Raw genomic sequence first — 17230 nt, 5'->3', positions numbered from 1 at the left:
TTCTTTAACTGTGCTGTAAACAGTCTGAGAGTGTTCTAAGGCAAAATGTCTTGACATAAACTCAGTAAGTATTATCTGTTACATGGCAGTAACACAATATCAATGAGTGATTCTCAATGGAAAAATGGCATATATAGATGAATGTAAGTTCAGTAATTATAAAATATTTTTATACTGTTATCATACAATGCATTTTTAAGTAAAATCGTGTGGCAAGAAATTGGGCGAACTTGCCTTGGATAATAGCGATTAGAGTTACAGTGATCCAATAGGATGATTAGCACCTTCTGCTACCAGATGTTCAGATTCCTGCGGCAAAGAATCATGTTCTTGCAGGACTGACCAGTAAAATGAAGGCTTCCTTAGGCTAATTCAGCTTATGCTGGGCTCTCGCGATAAATAACATGCCTTGCCTTAGGGAAAGTAAGAGGAATGAGCTTTCTGGGATAAATTTTGCTATTTCACACTGACTTTACCCCTTTCATGTTTTCCATCATACTACTCCTTTGCATGCTGTCTGCACAAAAATTGACACACTAAGGTTGGGAAGAAATGTTCATGGATGTTGAGAAAAGCATATGCATTCACATACATACTTCTTGTCTTTCCCATTGCAGTTTTTCTTAATCTGTTACTATTTTCCTTTCCATTGAAAAAGTGATGTAAAATGGCCAACAGTGGATGGAGCAGTTTCATGAGAAGCCTAGAGGAATACTAAAATTCTCTGTGAGAATGATATAAATCTTAGAATTATAAAATTCCTGTCACTTGTGCTCTGCCTACATCTCACTGAATCCACACCATTCTGATTTTTCTGGGTAAGGATATTAAGTAGTTGTAATAAAAATAGCTGAAGGTATGAATGGCTAGAAAGTGGTGCTAATCCCACAGAAAGAAGTGTGTGATGATTTCAGTCCAAAATTGTAAATAGTTACAAAAAATGGAGCCGTTTCTTGAACAGTCAAGTGTTTTAGAAGAGAGTGTAGAGAAGGGAAAAAAATTGAAGCTGCACATTTTGACTCCAAATCTTCATGTAATGGTCTTAATTTGGTAGTGCAGTAACTGAGCAGTAAGTTGTGAATTTTAATAGGTTTTCAAATAAATGCATTAGAAATAGATAATACTAACAGATACGGACACATTAAAATCTCTCCACTGTGTATTAGTGTTGTAAATTTCTAACTAGGATTGGTACAAGAAATAGACATCTTAGTTTTGAATACCTGATTAAGGCATTTATGGCAAAGACAGAGAGCAAATGGGGGATTATGGGAGAGAAAACAGCACATTTAAATTTAAACTTCAAAATTTAACCTTTAAGTTAAACTAGTAGGAAGATTAAATATTACATCTTCATTGTGAAATGTGGGAAAGTAGAATCAGGACACTTGTCTGTTTTTTCATGGAAATATGGACAATGGGGAAATATCAGAGGTTCTAACAATAAATGCATTGAGTCGAATATGGGTAGAAGGCATCTTGGCACTGAAGAAGGCAGGAAAACATCCGGAAGTTCAGATATATCTGAAGCTTTTTAAAAGGGCTGTGCAAAACATGATGGCTTTATCTGAATCAAATTGTTCTTCTACCTCTACCCTTAGTTCTTTACCCCTTAACTCAGCAGTTATTCCCTATGTATCACTTCTATGCTGGCACACATCGGTATTTAATTTTTTACTTCAAACAATGCAGGAATTACTTTACATCCTTTCCATGTGTTCCCTATTAGTGTCTTAAAAGCAGAGAAACCGACCTCCCAGCATTTCCTGCTTAGAAAGCATTCACTTCTAAATGTCTAGAGAATATCTGAGAATAGTTGTTTATAAATGCATTTCTAGAACTTAACTGCATGTTCAGAGCCAGACTGCATGTGAAGGACGTTTATGGTTGACCATACAGTCAGATCTGGAATGCAATTTGTTTATTACAGGAAGAACGGTCTTGGAGATTCAAATAAAAAGAGAACTGTAATTTTGATAAAGTTTTGTTTAGTCGAAGACCTAAATAAATTCCTGGAGGTTTTCTCTTGCTCCCAGCTACTTGACGCCTTTTGATCATTTGCAGATGGCTCATGTGGGACTGTTACAATATCCAAGAGCAAACCTCCTGTATCCTTCCAACGCACTTTATACTAACAGCTTACTACAGTCAAGTTAATCCAAACAATAAGCAATAAATCAGATGCTTCAATTCCTTCTGCCACCGTTTGCCCTATGTAACTCCACCTACCAGAACTTCAGCAGTTAAACTGAGAATAAAGAAATTGGCCCAATCTATCTTATGTCATTGCTCTAAAAATTAAGAACTTGAGTGTTTGCTTGATGCTTTGGCTGTACTGTAGACCACATAGTTGCTTTCCTTTAAAACCCACCATCTTGTCTGAACTGCAAAACTCAGCACTGCGTAAGTTTTCAATACAGCCAAGAAGGAAAGTTAAGATTTAATTTAAAAATATTTCTATTTAGACCAAAGTGGTAGTTAGAAGAAAAAACAGTTGAAATGTTGAAACTGATATGTGTACAACAAAGGCAGTTGGTCTGAATGCTAATTGTGGGGTACCACATTTGGCAACTTCTACCTCTCTGCAGTTGGACTGAAAAAAAATTAGATAACATTCTTGAGATCTTGCATCATTTCGTTGTAATTATAAATTCAGAGTCCTTTGTAGATGGGCTTTCTGGGAACCAGACTTGCGTTTTTGGAGAAGATATTTTGTTTCTCCTTATATAAAGCAAATCATTAAGGCTGGATTGCCAGAGATTTTTTCCTGCATAAGGAGTTAGAAAAGAAAAAAAAAAAAACACAGACATTTAGTGATTCAGACCTGCATGGGTCTTAATAAAAATGCTTGTAAAAAGCTACAAGTAAAACTCTGCTATGTTATAAGGAAAAATATCAGCTTGTGTTTCCTTTGTATTCAAATATTAGAAGACTTTTTTTGTGTGTGCATTCCCAGGGAATGGCTCTTTCTCTTTCAAGTAACCTTAATCTACCTAATGAGAATATCCATATTTTTGTGTGGAGATGACTGCATTTACCACTCTCGCTTAATGTTTTTAAAATGCAGCATCATTTTTTTTCTTCTGCTCATTTTTTCTGCTATATTTTAGTGACTGCACATGAAGACCTTTTTTTCTTTTCTCCCACATATCTAAAGAGGTGCTGGACTTTTTTTTTTTTTTTTTGACAGATAAATTACAATACTGTGCAGTATTTATTTTTTTTATTTTCTTTTAGTTTTTCATTTAAAAATAGTGATTGCCTGGAATTTCTCCAGCTATGGCTTTTTTCCTGTTTTATGTGGGCACCCTAATACTCAGCAGTCTAACAACTGGGCACCCAGCAGAAGTTGTTTCATCCTGCTTGGCAGAAATGCAGTTGAATACCAAAGGGATATTAACATTTCGGTTTGCCAAGAGTGACAGATCTGATTCAGAGCTGCCCAGGAAGACTGCAAATAATGGCCTGTTAAAGAAAGGTGGCAGATTATTTCATGATGTTTTTCGTGCACAGCCTAAAAGCATGCTGTGGGACCTAACTAAAACTCTAAAGAGGAAAATACATCTCATGGCAATATTCAGCTAACAAAAGGAGAGAGAGGTGCATTCAAATCGCAGTGCATTCCTTTAGTCCAAGTTTGTAGGCCAGGATAATAATTAGCAAAGATTTTCACTGCTCTTTTGGCTCTCAAGTGGCTTGCCATCACATCACAGGGCTGTGCAACGTCTTCATTCACACTTGCTTGCTGAATAACTTCTGTGAATAATTTGCAGCTTCTTGTTCACAAGCATTTTAGCAGTTGCAAGTATTTGATATGCAAATTGTTGCCTTTGGAAACGCAGGTCAGAGAATGTGTCTGATCCCTTGCTGGATCAGAATGAAGGTTTTGATGCAAATTTTTGTGATGAATTTAGTACTTTTCCCCCATTTGAAGACACTTGCATTTCCCATCTGAACATAGTTCTGTCAGTGTTTTTCTGTTCAGTTCTAGTGCTGAATCTCTGAAAAAATAATTAGCTTAAGGAAAATGCAAACCACATGTCTGTACCTGTTTCTATAGAATGACACACATATACAAATATCCAGGAAGTACTGCAGATCATAGAAGCCCTATTTAGACTAAATAAAACGTGTTTTGGATCTTGCAGTTCTTGGAAGGCAATGCACTGGGCTAATGCATTAGTCCAGATTATTAATGGAATATTTTTTTTTCCAGCGTGCATGCCAAAAAACACTTAGTGGAGCTGCAGAGAGGAAACCCAAGAGTGGGTGATACGTGCTATTTCCTATCTTGAGTCTGCCTGTCTGTTCTTGCATCTCCAATAAATCAGAGCAGCAAAACTCACTGTGCTGTAATAAACTCCTTACATCACTCTTATAGGGGGATGGGATAAGATGGTCTGCATCTCTGCAGTTCAAAAAGAAGTAAATGCATCCTTCTTGGTAATGGGAATCAGACCTTGCTTGCTCTGAGTGGGAGGCAGTCTCTCCTTCAGTACTTCCTGTGACTGATGCAATTTCTATCCTCCTCCTGTAATCCCAGTGCTAAATTATTGTCCCCCTTTTCTTTTTTTTTTTTCAGACTCGAAATGGGTGCATTCACTTGAGAAATGTGAACAGGGCTGCATATCATCAGCCAGGCTTCAAGACGTCTTGGCTGCCTTGGTGGTGTAAACTTCAGTATCGTTCAATACACACTCACTGGTGAGTGAATTCACATAATAATTTCTAACAATTGCCTTTGATCGAACTCCATCAGCCTGTAGGAAAGGCATTGGAAGATGTGACTACAACTGATGAGGTGCAGGAGAGAACGTGCTGAGTATTTACAGACATATGTTGAAAAGGGGTTAGTTACATTATCAATGCCTGAAAAGATTGGCAGTGAACAAGGGTGCTGCTGCACCCTTATCATGCTCCCTTATGACTGTTGCTGCTGAACGATATTTTCCACTGTGATCCTCCCAGTAGTGAAGGAGCTGGGCTTCTTGCAGGCTGCTTACCACAGCAGCTTCATGGTTTTGGGATGGGAAGGCAAAAACCTTCCCTCTGCAGCACAACTGAGTTCTCACTTGATCACACTGAGGTTCTATGTGATAGGCTTGCCAAAGGCATGTGTATTAGCTGAGATAACAGGTATTCTTTGCATCTCCACCTAGGAGAGTGGAAAAGAAGGCTGAATGACTCAGGGAATATTGCAGGCAGCAATATCCTGGGGTGGTGAACTGCAGCCACTAAAATGTTGAAATTATAAGTTAGATTTTCAAATGTGCTTGTATTTAGAAAGGTATGGAGGGACATATTTGTCATTTATTGAAACGTTAGTCCTGGGGCATTTTTCTTTAAAGCCAAGTGTTATTGAAGTGGCTATTGCAATAGCTAATCCTCTCAAAAGCATGTTTGTGAACATTTTTTTAGGTCACAGAATAGCCAATAATGAAAACATCTGAAAGAGAAAACACTTTTCTTGCAGTGTTTTCCCATTATTGAAGCTAAATCACTCTCAAATGACTATGAACAAAACAACAAACAGAAAAATGAAATAAACTGTACAGCCAGCTCTGCTTGTATGCAAGTCATCTACTCACCAGGGCAAGTAAGAGCCCTGGATGCAGTAGTTTTTCACATGCATCTGATCTGGAAAAAACTGTTAGACTTTATCCCGATCTCTGAGAACTACTATGATGACACCTTTTTAAAAATCTGGTTCCATCACTTACAATAATGTTTTTTTCTGTTTTACTGATGCAGAAATCTCTGGTAGTGGATGAGCTAATCAATACATTCTCACATCTTCCTATGCTCATTGATGACTGTTTCTCCATGGCATTGGTAAACAACATTTTTTGTAGTGCTTTTTAGCTTCTACTTTCTTGTTCTGAACTGGCTCTGAGTTTAGACAGCTGCAGAAACATTTCCAGCTGTGAGAGAGGAAGCTGTAATTGCTAACCGTATGATGGGCCGAGTATGCCATTACCCTTTGAAAAGCTACAATAACGTTTGTGTTGGGTTATGCTTATTGAAAGAAAACTCAGGGAAATCTTTAGTGGTGGGGAAGGGGACTCAAACAGTGTACTGAGAATAAGAGTTTGTAATTCACTGCATAGAAGAAGTCCCAAATAATGGGGCTGCAGTCAGTGGACAACTGGATACTCCTTTTCTCCTCAGAGTAGTAACAATCCTTCAGCCTGCACCTGAGAGAGATGATTACAGTTCTGATAGGGGAACAGTCTCATCTTTCTGTGACTGGCAAATAACCTTTCTTGTTTTTCCTTGGTAAGAAAGATGACATTCGGTCTTTTGTCATTTTTCCTCATTAATATAGGAGGTGCTTAGGAGAAGAGTCTTCACAAGTTCTTTTCTATGTATTTTGCTGCCCTTCTATGATCTATGAGTTGTAGGCAGAGTTTTATCCTTGTTGATTTGTGACAGTACTTGAGGCAATGGCACAGATGTAGCAGAGGTGAATTTTGGAAAAATTCAGGTATTACTATATGCCATCAAGAACTAGGGTAGCTAGTTCTTGATGGCATACAAGAACTAGCTAAAGTTTGGACCCACCAGCTCAGAAACCATTTGCTGACTTATAAAGAACTACTTCACAGTTTGTTATTTTTAGCCATTGGGCAATTATGGGGACACCATATGTTGGCGCAGGGGTGCACATATAGCATATATCCAAATATTTGAAGGGCACATACTGTGCTGCTGTCTGTGAATGCTGCAAGACAGAGTCATGGTCATACACACTCTCCAGCTCCCTCTTCCAGTGCTCCTTGTGTGATGAACACAGCAAGTGTGTAATAGTCCTCCTCTGATTTAATCTCCTTTAATGCCCCTCGCCCCAGGTTTGTAAAGAAGAAGGAAATTCCAGCGACAGTCAGGTCTGATGCAGGAACCACAGAATCACATATGTGAAGCTGGCCTCAGTCTTTAACTGCACTTAAACCAGCTGATTTGTGTGTATGTCTCTGAGATCTGGCCTTGAACAGTAGGCCAGGTAATGAAACAAACTTTACGAAGTAAACTGGTATGTGCTCATGAGGCAAATTAAAAGTAATTGGGATTAGTTGTGTGTTTCATTAGGGAGAAAGCCCCAGATCCAGAGAGTGGTGTGCAGCCTGCCTGAAAAGTGAAGGCATTTCTGTGTAGTCTGGTAAGAAGTTGCTGGAGAGTGAGGGTTGCCATAGCAATACTGAACAATTTTAAACAGCTAATACTTCCTACACAGCTGAATGGAGTGGGCTGAGGAGTGGAATCTGAAATCATCCTCAGCATAGCTAAGTTAAATTCAACTGCATTTATTAAATGTGCACTTATGTCACACTGGCTATTCCACAGGCCCTCAAAGCACTGCACTAGAGTAACGTGCTGTCTGATACAGCAGCACTCAGAGGCAGGCACACTGAAATGGAGTGATGACAGCTGAGTGCTGCAACACAAGATGATTGAAACCTCAGTGAAGGACCAAGTATAACAGGAAGAAAACTTCCGTGTGATGCTGTGTCCATTTAGAAGAGATAAGGACTGGGATTTTGACAGTCTCTTGCAGTCAGGCATCACTGTAAACTGCATGTTACAGATGGCTGGAAAAAAAAGCAACAAAGAAATTCCTAAGTAAACTGATACAGTGGGTATTTTAGAGAAAGCGATGGCACTTATACATTTTATTTCTTGATCCATCCTGCAGCAATCATTTTCCAGTGAAAACTGTTTGGTATTGAAAGCTTTTAGAAGGTATAAAGAGAGAGAAGGGGCATGGTGCTCCCTTCCCTAGCACATCTGTAAGAAGCCAACTTACCATGCAAACTTCATGTTTGACACATTTATTTCGAGCTTTTCTGTTCTGTTTGTAGTTGTTGTGAATTTGTTAATTGAAATGTGGATCAGGAAGAAATTTTAGGGAAGGGTGAAAGGAAACTGCTTTGCTTCAGACAGCTGCTAGGAGGATTTGGGAGGTAGGAGGGGAAGGCAGGTAAGAGCAGAGAAACTGAGGAAATGTCAAGAGAAGTAAGGAGATGCAATTCATCAAAATCAAAAGTTACTGTTTAATGGTTACTAATTCACTTTTTCCCCCATGAATTTGTCTAGTTCCTTTGTGCACCTCATTTTAGTTTGGCATCCACAGCTTCTCATGGTAGTGACTTTTATACTTAAACTGCCAATATATAAGTACCCTTTCCTTCTTGAGACATAAAATCTGGTCATTTTATTCTATCCCTCTATTTCTTGACATTTGGAAATGCTTCTCAGGTCTTTGAAGGTAAAGATTCTGTTTAGGCTCTTGTATATCTTATAATCTGATGTGTCCTGAGAGAGAATAGCTTTCCTTCTTAAAAGAGTAACAAATACCCTTTATCCAATTTTTTCCTATGAGCATGTCCAAAATACTCCAAATATTTAAGTTCAGCTTTGCGCCACCTTATGCCTTGCTGATGTGTTCAGGTACAGAGTCATTATTTCAGGCACAGAAGAGTTAGTAGGCTCAAAAGTTTCACAACAAGCACATTATTGTTCCAAAGTAAGTTTGTTATGAAATCACACTGTCTCCAGTGCTGACAGAGGCTATTTCATTTTTGCTGAATACTGTGCAGAGTAATGAATCCAGCTATAGAGTGGCAAAGTTACATTATACAGTCACCCAAGGGGGTTCTTCTTGTCCTTGTTGTGCATATAGAAATGTGCAGTCTAGCAAGTAACTTGTATGTGGCTGCACATTTTATTTTTCCTCTAAACACTTTGCTGTCAAAACGTATCTGTCCTGTTACATGGAGGAACTGTGCCTCAAGTTGTAACTAAATATCTTTTAATAGGGATATGCTGTCTTAAATGCATCTTTTAATTATTATTTTGAGTTTTAAAGCCTCTCTCTCCCCTCCTTTTTTTTTTTTTTTTTTTTTTTTTTTTAAATACTCTGCTTTTGCTATCATATGATGTCTTATAGGCACTGCCCACCACTTTAAGCACAGACATGCACATGGCTAGCTGGATGCTTTTCTAATCAGCAGCAGCTGTGTTCATTTGTAAACTGACATGCCTTCATGGCTGGGCCTGATTGTTGGTGACTTTCAATAGAAATCCAGTTTTTGTAAACCACAGGTTTCTGCATTGTTGTCCATACACAGTAGTATAATTTTCCATGTCCCCAATCACAATGGATCTCTACCTTATTTTTTTGCCTGTCTTCTCCATTTAATGTCATTTTTTAAAAGACATTTTTAGTTTTTTAATTGTGGTTTTCCTTTGAAATAGTTTCATGATTGACGCGTCACAGAAATGGTTTTTTTAATAGTCTGAGCATCTTTGCCTTGATGATCCCCCTAATGGTTATAACAGAGATGGATAAGGAAACAAGCTGTCAACAGGTCTGAAATCTTTGCCATCTGAGTAGATTCAGTTCCCCTGCTTTCTCTCTGAATTTGCCAGGAGTGAGATATTCTGAAATTACTACAAAGAAATGTATGTAAATATAAAAGATACGTAAGAAGTAAATAAGAGGCATCTCTCCTGTTCCTGACTTGAAGGAATAATTCTAGAGACAGTTAGCTCTAGCTCCTCATTTTTACCCTTCTGATCCCCTAACAGCTGTATTTTCTCAAACAAATGAATAGCGTTTCCAGCCCTCCTAAATTTCAGAGGAATTTAGAGTAATTGGAGACATTGTTTCAGAGGATTAGGCAGCCAAACTGTTTTGATTTCCAATAAGATAGAAATCCTTAGGGATAAATGGTCACCACAGTATTAGCAGAGACCTCTTTTTAGTTTTGCTTCCCCCATTCCCACTCATATCTTGAGGTATAAGTCAGCAACAGGGAATAATATTGTCTCACTGGCTTACCTTCGTTCTGCTCCTGTTTGTGCTTTCTCGCTCTGCAGTACTGAGGCATATTAAACCAACAAGAATTAACACTCCTCTAGTCACCTCCTCCAAATCCTCCCTTCCCTGCCATGTCCCCACAAAGACAGCCTGGGGGCTAAGCAGAGAGCAACAGAACTTTACAACGTGCAGGAGACGTCTACAGAAATTTAGCAACATCCCCTCAGAAGCACAGCAGCAGAACACAGAAGTACGAGGATGGCTTTAGAAAGTGACTGTGAACATCTGCTGCTAAGCTAGCCCAGATGCCTGGGCCCCAGTGTCAATTATCTAAGTTTATGCTATAGTCCAGGCATGTCACAGATCCCTTTTGAAAGTGGTTCTTCAGTTCCTAAGTAATGTCAGAGTTTTAGTAACTTTATGATCTCAGCCGACTTGCTTTTGCCCAAATCTGGAAGAATCACTCCAGATGGGTCAATGATGAAACACTGTTTTTTGCAGAGAAAGCTCCATGACGGTTGTCTCAATTCTGCTCCATAAGCTCTATTTTAAAGTTATTATAAAGCAGGGAAGCCAAGAACACCAATTTCTTATGTAATACCTTATAGATTTCCTGGTTCTGAAAGACTGCAAGGAAATGACAGCCACTTGCAGACGTATCCCATTAGGAAGTTTAGCTGAAAATTACATACAGTTTTATACATTTCTTGCTGTTGCATCCCCCAGAATGAGGACAGGTAATAGAATCTTTGCTTCTTATTTATGAGTTCTCCTGTGAGAACTCAAATAGGAGAGATCCCTTTTAATAATGTGTTTGGCACAGTTCTGAGAAAAGCCTCACTAAAAAATTTAGATAATACTTCCTCTCCCCCACAGCCCTACCACTATGAACAAAAACACAGAGAAAGGAGGGCAGAATGGAAAAGATGTGGAAAGAAAGGGTCCTTTGCAAGGCGCATTCAAGAAATAAAATAACACATTTATATTTTATAACGCGGTCCCCAATCACCAAAGAAAAAGCATAAAATTAAGCAATTCCCTATAAGCATTCTGTATGATAGCACTGCTTTAATAATTAAAGCATAACTCTTTTTTGAAAGAATTTGATGTGCAGCTCCCTCCTTCCTTTCAAATGTACTGCTCTAACTGAATGGCTGAGCTTCATATAAAGCAGTCCCATAGTATAGTAGCAACTCTGTTTTTACTTTTGTAAAACTTCAGTTTGCTTCTTTTCCTCTTTCTCTTATCACCTTCAGTTTCATGAGATGATCTGACTGACCACCCCTGACAGTCGCAGTCCAAATCTCATGGCATTTTCCACAAGCACAAAGCCAAGTGAGAGGGAAGTCAAGTGAAAGTTCCCAGAATTTCCTTACATGACTGCTCTTTTTATATCTAGATCACATGGAAAAGCAGACACTTTAAATGTACATTTTCTGTGCATGAGAGTTTGTGCACTCAGATCCCATTCCAAATGATAGGAACAGCAATTGTATCTCTGCTATCCCATTTTTAAAATGCATATGTGAACTGCAGTTGAAAGGCTAGCACAGAAAGTTTCTCTGCTACAAATGGATCTGCTGGTCTGGCACTGTCTGGACTTTTGGAAATGCCTGTTGTCACATTAGTTGTTTATGAAGCTTTTTCTATATTGATTTGAAAGCTGCCTATTTAGTGCTCTCTTATGTCCAGATGTTGGAACTGGTGCCAAGGGTGCATGGGGCTGGCTGCAGAGGGCACATGAACTGATTTGGTCAAAACTCTTGCCAGCATCTGTGACTTCATTTATATGGAACAACAAAAGGTCCCTCCAGGTGCAAAATGCCCCAAGCCCTTCTGTGAAGGGCTCTTGCTTTGGCTTCCTGACAAAAGCCCATACTGCTAAGTGCAGTTTCCTAGGTATAAGGAGGAAAACCTACAAGAACAGCCTCACTGAAAGCAGGGGGCCATTTTGGGTTACAGTTTGGGGCCTCTGATGAATCCAAAGCCTAGTTTCTCTGAAAGCCTATAAGAAAACCTGTAGCTCTAGGGGGCAAATAGGGATTGGTTAAGGGCAGAGATTTCTATTATTTAATCAAGTGAGCAGTCATAGACAAACACTGCAGTGAAAATATTTTCTGAGATTGCTTGTAAGCCTTCTTGGGCAACTGTTTGTTTGCTAGTGACAGAAACAGAAAAGCCATATTCAGTTAAAGCTTCGTAAAGCACAGCTGGGTAGGAAAACACAAAGAGTATGAGTGAATAATCAGTGTTTTATGACCATCTCTAATTAACTAATCATGACTTCACCAGAAAACAATACTTACAAGAATGTGGCAAATGTTATAATACATACAAAGGAACTAATTTTCTCAGTGAAAATAAACACATCTTCTTAAGAATATAAACACCTGTCAGTCTTTTAACTGCCACACCAGGAACGCTAATTTTCAAATGATATTTTAACTCTATGGATTTGCTGTAGAGCAAAACAGAAAAACAGTGTTTTCTGGGGAAAAACAATCACTTTTGTGATGATGTGGGTGGGAAAGAAAACTTCCTTAATTTGAGGAGGTGAAGAAGTCACCTCCTCAGATCGTTTATTTTTAAGACATTGTCTCTGAAAAACTGGGAAGGTACCCAGTAACTTCATATGTTTTCTGTTAGGCTTTCTAAGCAACCAAAGAAGGAGCCTTGGGAGCTGATATGGAATGTGAAGTGCAGAAATTCATGCAGCTTCTCCTGTATTTATATAAAGCAAGAGCCAGGATCATTGGTTGAAAGACTGCCACTGAGACCACTGATCACTTGACTGGCACTGAGTCCTAAACGGTAAGCAGGCTATAATGTAGAAAAGCAGAATCATGTCCCTTTTGAAGAGGCTGCACAGAAAAATAATAATAATAAAAAAAAAAAGTAGATGTCACCCTTTTTTCACTTCTTTTCTTTGTACTGCTTTGATTTTCCATCTAAGGAATAGGAAGTGCACCTGAATTCTTTGCTGTTCCTGGCTACAGCTCTTGGGATTTTTCATGTATTGGAAAAACTATATTGGGCCATAGATTTCCAAATAGCCTCCTGCCATCCCACAGAAAATTTGAATTGTTATACTTCCCCTGGTCTATCAGAGAAGCCATGATAGTTAATGAATATAGTAAAGATTTTTCTAAAGAGTTTCTTTTTTTTTTCTTTTTTTTTTAATAATCTCTCTTTCATGCCTTCTGAAAATGAAATATGATGCAGTGAGACTGAATCCAGCATGAAGTAGTTTGATAACATTTCCATCTAGGGTACTAGCTGTTTTTAAGACCTATTATTTCATATTTCACTGAGTCAATCACTTTTGTCTACCCTAAGCTCACAAGTTGAAAATTGGAAATGTAATCCATCCAGTAAGTGAACTAATAAGGGAAGGAGAACCCGTAGGAAAAATCTCAGAGTAAATGCACGTTTCTATGTTTTCTATTAAGTCTTTTCCTGGCTCTCATCTGAATTTGTACTGAGGAGTGATTGGGTTTGAGTGTGAATCTACAGTGTCCTCATATGTACGCTTCCCCTGTGTTGCTGAAAGAAAATAGGATGCATCACGGTACGGATGGCCTGGCCCCAGCCCTGCCATGTGATCAGCACAGCTTTCCAAGAGGGCTGGCATGCCTCATAGCTCCTGTCTCATTTCCTCTTTTTTAAAAAATGATGCCACTGCTATTCAGACAAGCTTCTCCTTTCACAAAAAGAAAATAAAACAACTGCTGAAGACTTTGAATTTTTCTACATAATGTTGATATTTTTAAATTTAGGTGTATTGTTGTTCATGTCTAATGTAATAGTGTGTTCCCCCTTTCTTTCATATTGTTAGAGTGTGATTTTGTAGTTCATTTCTCTTTTATGGAGAACCAGTTTTTCAGTTTAGACTGAGGCTCCTTTTGCACACAAAATGGTCTCAGAGTGTTCAGGACTCGTAAGGGTAGTAGGAGTAAATAAGGGAAAAAATGGTGGTAAGTTCCTGGCTCTTGCTAGAAGATCTTAAGATACAAACCGTGGTTATGTAGGTTTGGCATATTGAAGGTTTATGATGTTAGACAGTAGCTCTCCAAAGAACCATGTATCCTATTCCTGAACCCAAGGAAGAAATGTCTGCATTTGTTTTTCTTCTCAAAGCATTTTACCAGATACTTACTCTGGCTACATAATAACTAACTCAACTATTTTATTTTAAAACTCTTGGTATTTTAATTTAGAAAACAGTAACCAAAGCACAAAGAATTTTTAACAGAAACTCAAAAGGGGTAAAAAGTGGAGAATACAAAAAAGAAATATATTGAAAATCCTGTATGCAGAAGCACAGCTGTATTCACTGTTGTACTTCACTGCTGCTAAGGTAAGTGGCACATTCAGTACCAGGCTCTTTGAGATCTACTTTTACAGAGATTGAAACAGAGGAAGAGATGTTATTCTAGAGGCTGATTATGGCAAAATAAGGAAAAATATGGGGCTACTTAATTACTTCATGTCAACTATAGTGCTTCTGTCAAAACTATAACAATCATTGTCACAATAATTTTGAGGAGAATTAAATTTGGGACATGGGTTCTTGCCTAGGATGTCAGAAAGACCCTTTTTTTTTTAAAAAAAAAAAATTATTTATTTATTTATATATATATATATATCTTGGCTATTTTTTTTCTATTTTGGATATGATTCCTTCAGTTACCTAACCTCTACTAGTCCTTTAGCTCTCTGGTGCAAAATAACCCCGCAGGATGCAATTGTTTTCTTCTTTTAAATCTCAGGCAGTCTAATTAGCGTGCAGGAATCCAGCACAATCCTAATAAGATGATATGGTAATGTCCTGCCAGGTTACACCACTGCATTGCTGCTTCAGCTTTAGCTTCCCAAATCACCTTGAGTCCCTGATTTAGTGATAATATAAGCCCTGAAGTCAAAAGGTTTGCTGAGGTTAGATCTTCCACAGTGAGAAAAGTTCTCAAGTAATTTGACTTCTTATGCAAGTGTCACTGGGGTAAGTTGGATTGTTATTCCCTTGGATTCACAGAGGTATGGAAAGTCCTCTTTTTTTTTTTTTTTTTTTTTTTTTAGAGGCATTCAGAGTTAAATGGTCTCCTTCTGGTTCTGTGAAGAGCTTTTACATTTCAGCAGTCATACCATTATAATGAGTCAACCAACAGACCATCTGGTCCTGTATTTGATCTCTGGTAATGGCCAGTACCAGATGCTTCACAGGGCAGAGCAGCAGAATCCACAGCCAAATAACCAGCCAACAAGGGAAGTTTTTTTCAGCTCTTGTCAATTAGTGGCTCATTCATGCCTTATAAAATAAGCATTTGTTATTTTTAATACTTTTTGTTATCCGATAATCTTAATTTTACAGTTGTTCTGTACTATTTTTTATGAGTTAAAAGAAATTTGCTATAGAGTATAGGACATTACTAGTAATACAGTTAATTCATTATTTGTTCCATAGGCTGTCCTGTTCTTCAGCTGTGACTTGCTATTTCACCCTAGCTCAGTGGGGCTTTGTTCTTGTAGAGACAGGAGTAGAAACTTGAAAAAATCTTAATGAATATCACAGCTGGATGTACAAGGGGTGCAGTTGAGCAGGCCCTGCTTAGATGCAGGGGCAGAGACAATAACATTGAATCCTAATTCAGGATTATTGAGTACATATAATATTTTGGATCCCAAAAGCTCTGTACATCTCAGCTTGGGAGATGAAGGACTGATACTTACGTTAGAACCTTTTGATGCTAATGCACTATCTAATAGTAGTTTCTTATTTGCAGTATTCGCAGGGATAAAAAGAAAAAAGAACAGACTGAGCTTATTTCAAGCTGTCGCTTCCAGCAGATGTGTTACCATGTACTGTATTGGCCAGTCAGTGGGATGTTCTCAGTTAGTAATGATTTGTATATTCTTAATCATATCACTTATCCTTTGTTTTCCTTTTGATGACAAGAAGTTGAACCATTGTGCCTTGTGAGACAAAATTTGGTGCCCTGATTCCCTCTGTCCTCAAGGATTGTCCCAGAACTTCTGAATTTGTGTATCTCACAATTATTTAGCATGCGGGAGATGGGCATAGCTGTGTAACTTTACCTTTATAACTAAGCTATGTGTCAGTGAGGCTCAGTGATCAGGAACTGAAACAATGGCTAAAATCTCATGTATCCTTCCCAGGAAGCTGTCTGCCTCCTTGGCTCACTTTAAAAATGACGCAGGCTCTCAGCCTTTTGGTCCTGCTCATTCTTCAAATGTTTTGATCTGCCTTTTCCTACCTGTGCTATCTTCTAATTTTGCTGTTCAGAAACAGTTATAACAGTGAAAAGGACTTTTATTTTTTCCTTTCTTTTTCTTTTTTCTTTCTTTCTTTCTTTTTTTTTTTTTTAAAGATAAATTATCCAAGAAAGAAAGATTCACAAATCAGAGCTGCCATCTAGCCAGAAGAGCGCTACAGAAAATTAATTAATAGATGGAAGGAGAATGCAGAAGAACATGATTTTACTTTGAGTGCAGTGAGCCAGTGCATTTATGACAGAATTGCTTTGCAGCTACCTTAGGGACCGCAATGTAAAAAATAATCTTATGCATGAGACAAGCAATAGAGGAAAAGACTGCATTTCACTGGAAGTTAAGTGCAAAGTCCTGAAGAGTAATTTTGTCAAGTGTATGGGAAAGCTAATTAAATCAAATAGCTGTGAAGTCTCACTGCTTCTTCATGGCAGAGATGCAATTGATTTGTTTTCAAATGGACCTGTGTATGTCAATAGATCAAAATTTCATATATGGCCTAGAAAATGATGAACTGTTTGAGCAGGCTTAATGCATTATGCTGTACTGTATGGATGCAAATTTAGGAGGCTTGAGAGGCTTGTGGCTTACAGGTGTAGATTGGTTCTTAGATAACTGAATATGCAAATGCTACCTCTGATTGATAAGTTATAAGGTGATATCTAGGATCATTTATTTTGAACCCTTTGTGATATAGGTATATAAGTATCTGCCACTAAGTAGAACTCTCTCAGGTTAAACAGAAATGGTGCGGGAATTACATATTTTCCTCTTTGCTAAAGGAAAAGGTATCTTTGTTTTCAGTTCCATTTCATAAAAACGTACCAGCAACTTTTACAAATCACATCAAGCTGAGGGAGGGGGGAAGAAATGAGTAAAAAAATAATCTCTTTCCAGTGCTAATATTTACTGTGGCTTCAAAAGACAATTGATTCTTGCTATGATTAACTGCAAGAAATCCTAACACAGCAAAAAAAGGCCAATGATAAATTGACACAAGGAAGGGAACTGAATGAAAGGAATAGGTTTTCAATATAAGCAAAAACTAAAGCATGGCCTTAAGTGACCAGATGGCTGAAGGGATTAACAATGCTATATGGTCTTTTCACCTTCCTCCTGTCCCCTCCT

General features: G+C 38.1%; 1 long non-coding RNA gene across 1 annotated transcript in view; it reads left to right on the top strand.

The window, feature by feature from the left end:
- The window catches only part of LOC107313110 (uncharacterized), a 75282-nt gene that overhangs the window by 29328 nt on the left and 28724 nt on the right, over window positions 1-17230 (top strand). The window contains exon 2 of the long non-coding RNA XR_004306965.2: window positions 4583-4704. This is a non-coding gene — a long non-coding RNA (uncharacterized LOC107313110). The remainder of the gene's footprint in view (window positions 1-4582; window positions 4705-17230) is intronic.

The sequence above is a fragment of the Coturnix japonica genome, chromosome 4 (assembly GCF_054131305.1).
Source record: "Coturnix japonica strain WE chromosome 4, WE-NBRP24, whole genome shotgun sequence".
Lineage (NCBI taxonomy): Eukaryota > Metazoa > Chordata > Aves > Galliformes > Phasianidae > Coturnix > Coturnix japonica.
The sequence above is the reverse complement of the archived record's forward strand: the minus strand, read 5'-3'. Positions and strand labels throughout refer to the sequence as shown.